Genomic DNA, 11516 nt, shown 5'->3' on the forward strand with positions numbered 1-11516 from the left:
GCGGCAGCTCCCGGGAAGGCGGCGCTTCCGGCGTGGCAGCCTCTAAATATAACATGCTGAGCACACTTTCTCTTTTAATCCTGCCCCTCCTCCCAAAGCCTGCCGCAGCTTTCCATTTCCCTTAAAATAAATTTTGACTGGCTACCGGGGGCCTCGGAGCCTCCGCTCGTACCTGGGGCTGCGGCCCGGAGGCCTTGCCCACCTCCCCGGCCGTGGAGGAAGCTCGGCCGCCCGCAGTCGCTTAGCTGCGGGCCCTCCCCGCGTGTACTCCGCGTAATTAGTGACCGAGGGCTCGCGGTGTGTGCTTTTTTTGCCTCCGTCTTGACCGTGATCATCATCAGATCAGGGACCAATATTGGGTCCTGGAAAAAAAAAGTAGTGGGTGGTGACTATAAAAATGCAGTAGGCTGGGCGCGGTGGCTCACGCCTGTAGTAATCCCAACACTTTGGGAGGCGGAGGCGGGCGGATCACTTGAGGTGAGGAGTTCAAGACCAGCCTGGGCAACATGGTGAAACCCGGTCTCTACTTTAAAAATACAAAAAAATTAGCCGGGCGTGGTGACAGGCACGTGTAATCCCCAGCTACTCGGGAGTCTGAGGCAGCAGAATCGCTTGAGCCTGAGAGGTGGAGATTGCAGTGAGCAGAGATCTCACCACTGCATTCCAGCCTGGGCGACAGAGCTAGACCCCGTCTCAAGAAAAATAATAATAAAAATGAAATAGAATAAGATAGAAAATATCAGATGGCGTGGTGGGTGGCTCATGCCTGGAATCTCAGCACTTTGGGAGGCCGAAGCGGGAGGATCACTGGAGGCCAGGAGTTTGAGATCAGCCTGGGCAACATATGGAGACCCCATCCCTACAAAAAAAAAAAAAAAAAAAAAAACTGGGGGCACATACTTGTAGTTCCAGCTCCTGGGGAGGTGGAGGCAGAGGCGGGAGGATAACTTGAGCCCAGGAGTTGGAGGCTACAATGAGCTGTGATTGGACTACTGCACTCAGGGGTGGCAGCAAGACCCTATTTCTAAAGGAAAAAAAGAAAATAATAGTATCTCGCATGGTGAAAGTAAGTATTATTTTGTGAAATATTTAATTCACCTGTTTGTGTAAGTGTGGACTTGGTAAGGACCTAAAATGTGTTTCTGACTATACTTAGAAGATCTTACCTGCCCTGCAGGATAGACGCTGTGATTCCCCATTTGACAGAAGGGGAAACAGAGGCCCAGCACGGAGGAGTCACACGCAGGGAAGTTGCAGTCTGGCCTGGTGGCATCCTCCACAGGCTTGGGGCCGCATCACACTGTCTCTTGTCTCTTCACAAAGGTGAAGCCAACCTGCTCCCACCAGAGTCCGGCAATGGCCAGTAAGAGAACAGTGATGAGTTTAAGGAAGGGGACACAGGAAGCAGAAGAGAAGAGGGAAAATTCAGTTTCATCTGCCAAGATTGACCTGTACATTCTAGAATTGCTTCTTGGCTCCTGGAACATCATGTGCAGGAAGAGAACAGAGACAGCAAAGCCATGGAATCAGCCCAGCTCAGGGAAGAGAGGTCTCCAGCGAATGGGGCATCTGGCCCTGGGAAGCGCGACCCGGACTCTCAGCTTCTCAACATAGCACATCCTTCCCCACTTGGACATACAGGGTGCACCTGTCAAGAGGAGGTGCCAACCAGGTCTCCTGAGTGACCTGGCCTGGTGATCCCGTGTGGAGTCAAAGTCCTTCTGTCCCCCCACCCCACCCCACCCCATTTTCCAAGTAAGGAAATCCAAGGTCATAGATCCTGTACTTCATGCCTCCTAGTTTCTGAGCTACAAGCTTCTAGCTGTGTTGGGGGTGGGGTGCATGTTTCACTAGCAGGAGCTGATTCTGCCTTGAAAGAGGAGCTGGCTTCTGAGCCCCAGGACTGAAGGCAGGGAGGGTGCAGTTCCCAGAGACCTCTGAGTGCCCGGCCAGCCAGTGGGTGTGCAGCTGGTGGCTCCCTGGGAACGTTAGCCACCCTGCAAATACCCAGGAAGGCAGAGGCTAAAAATATACGTAGTGACCAGGTCCGGGAATGCAGGCCCTGCCATTCATTCCTTGGTGTCCTGCCCAAAGTGGAGGGCACTTGGGTGAGGTCTGAGAAGGCGAGCAGTTGTGCCAGGCCTAAGTCGACCTGGACGTTCACTGGCATGGCTTGTTTTCCAGGCTGGGGCACATGTATCCAGTAACTCCACTGTAAGTAGCTCTTTACTGTGCACAGGTCTGAACAGCCTACCCGCCTGGTAATCACCAGACTTTAGACCAGTGAGACCAAGGATCTAGAGGAATGAGCTGGGGCTTCTGGGAAACCCTGGGCCAGTTGGACAGCCTGCCTCAGTTTCTCCATTTGCCTGCCCATCTCACTGGTGTGCTTCAGGCCCCCGGAAGATCATGCCTGTGAAGGGCTCTGGGAGTAACCAGGGGCTCTTCTGGAGGACCGTGTAGGAACTGGGTGTGCAGAGGGCACTGGGAGGGCCATAGGGACAGCTGGAGAGGTTTCTCCTGCAGCCACAAGCCACTCATTACATGCTCGCTCTGTATATGTAGGAGCATGCCGTGGTCCCCAGTGACAGGTGGGGAGACATGGAGTAAGGACCCTGCTCCGCGTTGCATCACCAGTCTAGCTGGGTGGCACAGGCCAGCATCCTGCAGCAGGTAAGGGTACCCCACCACAGAAAACCATCCTGTGACTCTAATGTTCCCCTGAGCAGGAATGACTGGCACAGCCATTGATCTCACAGGTGTCATTGTTCAGTAGGAGCCATACAAAACAGCTGAGTTAATTCAGAGGGCGTTAACGATGGATGGTCCACAGATAAAATAAGTCAGTGGTCTGAAGTGTGGCCGCGTGCTGTTGAGACAGGACTCAACTGTCCCCCTCCCCTCATTCAGGATCTGGCACAGGAGAGGGGATTGGGGAGGCCCTGCAGGCCTCATGCCCCCTCCCCTGAGGAAGACCTCCAACCGCACAGGTGCAACAGCGCCAGCCTGGAGGGAGCTGAGGAGGGCACAGGTGCGCCGGGTGGGGAGGCTCAGCGCCAGCTTAGCTAGGAGGCCTTCTGGGCAGGGAATGGGACAGTGAGGCCCAGGGAGGGTGTTCGGGGCACAGGGACCCACAGGTGGCTGGACAGTAAGGTGAAGAGGGAGGGCTGAGTTGATCCTGCACAATCAGGAATTCTCATGGAGGTCTGACCTGCTCTCTGTGAATCCAGTTAAAATCCATTTCCTCCTGCACGGGGCTCTGCAGGGCTGTTTTCCCAGGAGGCTGGATGAGCACCAGTGGGTTGAAGTCCAGGCATCCTCAGACCCTCTTCCCTCTTCCTATCCATCTCCCCCTCCTGCCTCCTGTCCCCTTTCCACCTCCCTTTCTCCCCTTCCCACCCCAACAGCCGAGTTTCCTGGCGTGAGGAGCCCTGTGTGATGGGAAGTTCCTTGGAAAATAAAAGAGGAGCGTGTTAAACTCCAGTGCCTAGCGGGCAGCCTCAGCCCTGCTTCCAGGTACAGCTGGAGGGACAGCCGGGCAGAGCTGATGAGAACCTGGGCAGACCCAGACACCAGCTTTCGAAATGTCAGATTCTGATAGGGCCAGCCCTGGTGCTGCCACCTCAGAATGCAGGATCAAATGCTGAGAGATCCTGGTGGAACAGAAGATGGGCCGTGAGCGGGAGGCCGGCAGCTTTTCTCTCCCGGCGGCTTTGAGGGGCTCCTGGGCTTTAGGGGCTCAGGAATGGCTGGGGTGGGGGCAGCATTCCCCAGCCCTGTGTTCTACTTGGATAGAAAGTAAACGATGAAAGGCCCCTTCTGAGTCAATCCACCACTGTCTTACTAAGTGTCCACCAGCCCAGTCCCACCGCTCAGTGCCAGACTTGGTGCCCAAGCCGGCCACGCATTTCCTCCCCGAACCCCTCCGCAGCCCTCTGGATGTGGTGCTGCACCTTGCGAGAGGAGGAAACCAGGCTCTCAGCCTGGGCTAGGTGACAGCCAGCGTCACACGGCCAGCACATGACACGGCTGGGATTCCTGTCTCGGTCTGCCGGCTGCTAACCCTGGGTGCTCAACGTCTGGGCGTCCTCCCTGGTGGTCCTCCGTGCTCAGCCTTCAGGTTGGGGCCGGGGGAGGGGATAGTTAACGGCAGGAAAGGACAAAGCCCAGACACGATTTCTGCACTTGGAGCTCATGCTCTGCCGATGTCCAGATGGAGACTGACCTGAGGCTGGCACTGGGCATGAGGGGAGGAAGCAGCTGCTTCTTCAAGGGTCTCTCCGCTTGCATTGTATCCTCCCTTGACTCCATGCGAAGGATGCCGGGTGCGTCCTAGAGCGTTGCCATGGTTACCGAAGAGGCCTACGGGCGCGTCCCAGCCAGGCTGGGCACTTGTCTTTACGCCTGCCTGATGCGGCACGAGCGCCTGCTGGGCAGAGTCACAGCCCGGGAATGAGGTCTTGTAGATAAAGGAGCGGTGTAGATGTCGGGAGGGGTGTGCCAGGCCTCCCAAAGCCTGTCCTCACCCGGCAGCGCACCTGTGGACCCTCGTCCGTGCACCAAGACATCCTCGCCGTCAGATGGAAAGCATTCTGCCAGGGCACGTAGTTATTTTTATTCATGTTCAGTTCCGACTTGTTAACACTGTAATCCTTTCCTTATGTCGCTGCCTTCACCACCCTGAGAGCATAGGCTGGACTGAGGCTCTGTGTGGCAAGAAATGATGTGTTTCAGAAGCCGGCAGGCACCCACACGGGTCCACCAAGGTCGACCCTGGCGGTGAAGCCCATAACTGGCTGCGCGGGGGTGTGTGCGGCGGAAGGGGCAGGGCATGCGCCGGGTGAGAAGAAGGTGCGCCAGTGCAGGGCTGCTCCAGGCTTGCAGTGTGTGCGGCGGAAGGGGCAGAGCATGGGCCGGGTGAGAAGAAGGTGCGCCACTGCAGGGCTGCCCCAGGCTTTTCCAGCAGGTACCAGGAGCTGGATGGGGAGGATGGCGCCTGAGACATTTCTGGTGGCTCATCTCGTTGAGACAGGCAGTCACGGATGGACGCGAATACGTGTTAGTCTTTCCCAAGCACCGGAACATGGAGACCCCATTTGCCCTGAGAGCCTTGCTGCATTCAGGCCAGAGCGTGTTTACAAATGGCCTTCCCCACGCACTGCGGAACCTTGGAGCCTGGCCCTTCTGTGCTGGGTTGAATCGGAACTCGTGCCTTATTCATTTATATGTCTAACAGCTTTATTAAGGTTGTTTATTCTATAATATTCACCCATTTGAAGTGTACAGTTTCGGCTGGGCACGGTGGCTCATGCCTGTAATACCAGCACTTTGGGAGGCCAAGGCGGGCAGATCATTTGAGGTCAGGAGTTTGAGACCAGCCTGACCAACATGGTGAAACCCCATCTCTACTAAAAATACAAAAAAAAAAAAAAAAACTAGCTGGGCATGGTGGCGCATGCCTGTAGTCCCAGCTACTCAGGAGGCTGAGGCAGGAGAATTGCTTGAACCTGGGAGGCAGAGGTTGCAGTGAGCCGAGACTGCACCACTGTGCTCTAGCCTGGGCGAAAGAGCAAGACTCCGTCTAAAAAAAAAAAAAAAAAAAGGTGTACAGTTCACTGATGTTTAGTATACTCATAGAGTTGTGCAACCATCACCACTAATTCCAGAATATTTTCCCCACCCCAAAATGAAACCCCAGGCTGGGTGTGGTGGCTCACACCCATAATCCCAGCAATTTAGGAGGCCGAGGCAGGTGGATCACTTGAGGTCAGGAGTTCAAGACCAGCCTGGCCAATATGAAACCTCATCTCTACTAAAAATACAAAAATTAGCTGAGCGTCGTGGCATGCGCCTGTAATCTCAGATACTTGGGAGGCTGAAGCAGGAGAATCACTTGAACCCAGGAGGCAGAGATTGTTAAAAAAAAAAAAAAAAAGAAAAGAAAAAAACCCCATGTCCATTAGCAGCCTTTCTCCATCCCCCTTCCCCAAGTCCCCGGCACCCACTGGTCTCTTTTTTGTCCTGGTGGATTTGCCTTGTCTAGGCATTTCCTGTAAATGGAGTCATACGGTAGATGGCCTTCTGTGCCCGGCCCCTTCACGTAGCACGTCTCTTGGTTTCAAGGTGTGCCCATGTGGTGTGGGAGCCTCTTTCCTTGTTAGGGCTGAATGTGGTGCCACCGTGTGATGCTGCGTATCTGTCACCAGCTGATGAACACATGGCTTGTTTCCACTTTTGAGCAGTTACAAATCATGCTGCTGTGAACATTTGTGTGTGTTTTTGTGTGGACATATGTTTTCATTTCTCCTGGATACATACCCAGGAGTACAGTTGTAGGGTTATGTAGTGATTCTTATTTATTTATTTTTTTTTATTTTTGAGATGGAGTTTTGCTCTTGTTGCCCAGGCTGGAGTGCGATGGCGCGATCTTGGCTCACTGCAACCTCCGCCTCCCGGGCTGAAGTGATTCTCCTGCCTCAGCCTCCTGAGTAGCCGGGATTACAGGTATGTGCCATCACACCCAGCTAATTTTGTATTTTTGGTAGCGATGGGGTTTCTCCATGTTGGTCAGGCTGGTCTCGAACTCCCGACCTCAGGTGATCCACTTGCCTAGGCCTCCCAAAGTGCTGGGATTACAGATGTGAGCCACTGCGCATGCCCCCATGTGGTGATTCTTTGTTTGACAGTGTGAGAAGCTGCCAAATTGTTTGCCAAAGTGGCTGCATCATTTCCTGTTCCCAGGAGCCATGTGTGAGGCAGAAACTTCACTTTTTTTTTTTTTGGAGTCTTGCTCTTGTCGCCCAGGCTAGAGTGCAGTGGCGCGATCTTGGCTCACTGCAAGGTCCGCCTCCCGGGTTCACGCCATTCTCCTGCCTCAGCCTCCCAAGGAGCTGGGACTACAGGCACCCGCCACCACGCCCGGCTAATTTTTTTTTTTTTTTTTAATTTTTAGTAGAGACAGGGTTTCGCCGCGTTAGCCAGGATGGTCTCGATCTCCTGAACTCGTGATGCACCCGACTCGGCCTCCCAAAGTGCTAGGATTACAGGCGTGAGCCACTGCGCCCGGCCTCAGCCGGTCACTTCTTGAATGCTTTGCTGCTTAGAAACTTCTTCCAGCAGATATTCTAAATCATCACTATGAAGTTCAAACTACCATGGATCCCTGGGGCATGAACGGAATACAGCCAAGTTCTTTGCTAAGGCATAACAATGGTGACCTTTGCTCCAGTTCTCAATAAGCTCCTCATCTCCGTCTCAGGCCTTGGCAGCCTGGACTTCATTGTTCTTATCATTATCAACATTTTGGTCACAACCATTTAACCTGTTTCTAAGAGGCTCCAAAGCTTCCTTCATCTTCCTGTCTTCTTCTGAGGCCTCCAAACTCTACCAACCTCTGTCTGTTACCCGGTTCCAAAGTTGCTTCCACATTTTCAGGTACCTTTATAACAATGCCCCACTCCTTGGTAACAATTGTCTGTATTAGGCTGTTCTTGCATTGCTATAAAGAAATACCTGAGACTGGCTGGGCATGGTGGCTCACGCCTGTAATTCTAGCACTTTGGGAGGCCAAGGCAGGTGGATCACGAGGTCAGGAGATCGAGACCATCCTGGCTAACACAGTGAAACCCCGTCTCTACTAAAAATACAAAAAATTAGCCAGGCTTTGTGGCAGGCACCTATAGTCCCAGCTACTCAGGAGGCTGAGGCAGGAGAATGACATGAACCCAGGAGGTGGAGCTTACAGTGAGCCGAGATTGCACCATTGCACTCCAGCCTGGGGACTAGAGCGAGACTCCATATCAAAAAAAGAAAAAGAAAAAAGAAATACCTGAAACTGCATAATTTTTTTTTTTTTTTTGAGACAGAGTCTCACTCTGTCACCCAGGCTGGAGTGCAATGGTGTGATCTCAGTTCACTGCAACCTCCGCCTCCCAGGTTCAAGTGATTCTCGTGCCTCAGCCTCCCGAGTAGCTGGGATTACAGGCACGTACCACCATGTCCGGCTAATTTTTTGTATCTTTAATAGAGGTGGGGTCTCACTATGTTGGCCAGGCTGGTCTTGAACTCCTTACCTCGTGATCCGCCTGCCCTGGCCTCCCAAAGTGCTGGGATTACAAGCGCGAGCCACTGCGCCTAGCCATGACTGCATCATTTATAAGGAAAGAAGTTTAATTGACTCATGGTTCTGCAGGCTTTACAGGCATCTGCTTCTTGGGAGGCCTCAGGAAGTTTCCAATCATAGTGACAAAAGAAGTGGGAGGAGACACATCACACAGTGAGAATGGGAGCAAGGTTGGTGTGCCACACACTTTTAAATTACCAAATCTCATGAGAACTCACTCGCTATTGCAAAGACAACACTAAGCCATGAGACATCCACCCCCATGACCCAAACACCTCCCATCAGGCCCCACCTCCAACGCTGGGGATTACAATTCAACATGAGATTTGGACAGGGACAAATATACAAGCTATATCAATTAGTTTTTTTTTTTTTTTTTTTAGACAGAGTCTCGCTGTGTTGCCCAGGCTGGAGTGCAGTGGCACAATCTCTGCTCACTGCAATCTCTGCCTCCCGGGTTCACGCCATTCTCCTGCCTCAGCCTCCTGAGTAGCTGGGACTACAGGCGCCTGCCACCATGCCTGGCTAATTTTTTTTTGTATTTTTAGAAGAGACAGGGTTTCGCTGTGTTAGCCAGGATGGTCTCCATCTCCTGACCTCATGCTCCACCTACCTCGGCCTCCCAAAGTGCTGGGATTTCAGGCGTGAGCCACCGCACCTGGCCTATCAATTAGTTTTGTGTTAATTTTTGTATATAGTGTGAGGTAGTATCCAACTTCATTCTTATGCATGTTGATATTCAGTTTTCTCAGCACCATTTGTTGAAAAGACTGTTTCAACAAATTTCCCATTGAATGTGCCTGGTACCCTTGTCAAAAACCAGTTGCTCATAAATGTGAGAGTTTCTTTCTGGTCTCTCTGTTCTGTTCCATTGGTCTATATGTCTATCCTTATTCTAGCACCACACTGTCCTGATTACTGTAGCTTCGTAGTGAGTTCTGATATTGGAAAGTATGAGTTCTCTAATTTGGTTCTTCTTTTTCAAGATTGCTTTGATTATTCTGTATTCCTTGCCTTTCCATATGAATTTAGGGACAGTTTGTCAATTTCTGCAAAGAAGGTAATTGAGAATTTGATAGGGATTGTGTTGAATCTGCCATACCAGTAGCATCAGGGAAATGCAAATAAAAACCAATTTGGGCAGTAATGTCATCTTAAAAATATTCAGGCTTCTAACCTATGAACATAGGTTGTCTTTCCATTTCTTTAGGTCTTTTGAAATTTCTTTCAACAACGTATTGTCATCTTCAGAATATGTGTTTTGCACTTATTTTGTTAAGTTGACTCCAAAGTATTATGGAATTGTTCTCTTCATCTCACTTTTGGTTTGTTGATTGCTGCTGTATAGAAACACAATTGATTTTCATATATTGATCTTATACCCTGCAGCCCTGTTGTACTCATTTGTTAGCTCTAATAGTTATTATTTATTTATTTATTTTGGGACAGGGTCTGGCTCTGTTACCCAGGCTGGAGTGCAGTAGTGTGATCATAGCTCACTGCAACCTTGAGCTCCTAGGCTCAAGTGAGTCTCCTGTCTCAGCCTCCCAAGTAGCTGGAACTATAGGCACGTGCCACCATGCCTGGCTAATTTTGAATTTTTTTGTAGAGCTGGGGTTTTGCTATATTGCCCAGGATAGTTTTGAACTCCTGGGCTCAAGCAATCCTCCCACCTTAGCCTCCCAAAGTGGTAGTTCTAATATTTTTTCAGTGGCTTCCTTAGGATTTTCTATGTACAAGGTCATGTCATCTGCAGATAGAGATGACTTTACTTCTTCATTTTCTTTTCTTTTCTTTCTTTTTGAAATGGAGTTTTGCTCTTGGTGTCTTGTTCCAGGCTGGAGTGCAATGGCATGATCTTGGCTCACTGCAACCTCTGCCTCCTGGGTTCAAGTGATTCTCCTGCCTCAGCCTCCTGAGTAGCTGAGAGTACAGGTGTGCACCACCATGCCCGGCTAATTTTGTATTTTTAGTAGAGACAAGGTTTCTCCATGTTGGTCAGGCTGGTCTCGAACTCCTGACCTCAGGTGATCCACCCGCCTCGGTCTCCCAAAGTGCTGGGATTACAGGCATGAGCACTGCACCCAGCCTACTTCTTCCTTTTCAATATGGATGCCTTTATTGTGTCTTCTTGTTTAATTGCCGACTCCCTCTCTTTTTACAGATGGGGCTCAGAGAAGAAAAAGTGACTTTCTGGGTTGCTCAGCTGGGGACTGGCAGTTGGGGCTGATGCCCCATTAAGTAGAGGCAACTGCTGCCTCCCGGGCCCTTCCTTCCCCACCTGTGTTATTGCCTTTTACTGCTAGGCCTCTCACTGGGGTCCTGGAACTCAGCACGCCACCACATGTAAGGCCTTGTGTGGCCATGGGGATGGGGAAGGCCCAGCATGCTCCAGCATCTCCAGGAAAGCCTGTAAGGATCCTGTCTCCCCACAGCAAATTTCTGGTTTTCTGTCAGTCTTCCTGACCTTGATGGCCTCCTGTGGTGAGAGGCTGGCTCTTATGAGCACATGGCAGGCTAGGTCTTCATCGACTTTACAGGCGCTAGCCACCATGCCTGGCCAAGACGGCATCATTTATAAGGAAAGAAGTTTAATTGACTCAAGGTTCTGCAGGCTTTACAGGAAGCGTAGTGGCATCTGCTTCCTGGGAGGCCTCAGGAAGTTTCCAGTCATAGTGACAAAAGAAGTGGGAGCAGACACATCACACGGTGAGAACGGGAGCAAGGTTGGTGTGCCACACACTTTTAAATTACCAGATCTCATCAGATGGCAAAACCAGATGCCTCCCCAGATGCCATTCTGCAAGATGGAGCTCTCTGGAGTGCTGGTTACTTCTGTGCCCAAGCCAGTGGGCTGTCTCTCCTGGACGCCAAATCAGGGTAAGAAGCTGACTTGACCCTGACCCCAGGCAGGTAGGGACCGGCAGGTGCATGGGGCAGCCTGATGCACTCTCCCCTCAGGGCATCAAACGGCAGTAGAGTCCAGCCAGGCACCCCCTGCCTTCCCAGGAGCCCCTTTTCTGGGGCTCTGTAGATACCCCATCACTCTGGGAGGTACGTGATGAGGGAAAACCAGGCTGGGGTTGCCCTCATGGAGCATCCAGTTGAGAGGGGGAAGGAGAGGTAAACCGGATACTCACCTGGCTGAGTAATGACCGGCAGCCAAGCAAGCACAGAGAAGACAAGGAGAGGGTGTATGAGGCCTGACCCTATAGGGGCCCCAAGGAAGTGACAGCTGAGCCCCAAATTGAAGAATGTGTGGAGGTTAACGAGGCAAAGACAGGAAACTGCATGGCAAAGGTCTTGTGGCAGAAGGGAAGATGGCCCCTCTGGGGAGCTAGAAGGAGACCAGAGTGGCTGGAGGGGCAGAGGTGTAGGTGGCGTAGAGTGAGGT

The sequence above is a fragment of the Nomascus leucogenys genome, chromosome 13 (genome assembly GCF_006542625.1).
Source record: "Nomascus leucogenys isolate Asia chromosome 13, Asia_NLE_v1, whole genome shotgun sequence".
Taxonomy (NCBI): domain Eukaryota; kingdom Metazoa; phylum Chordata; class Mammalia; order Primates; family Hylobatidae; genus Nomascus; species Nomascus leucogenys.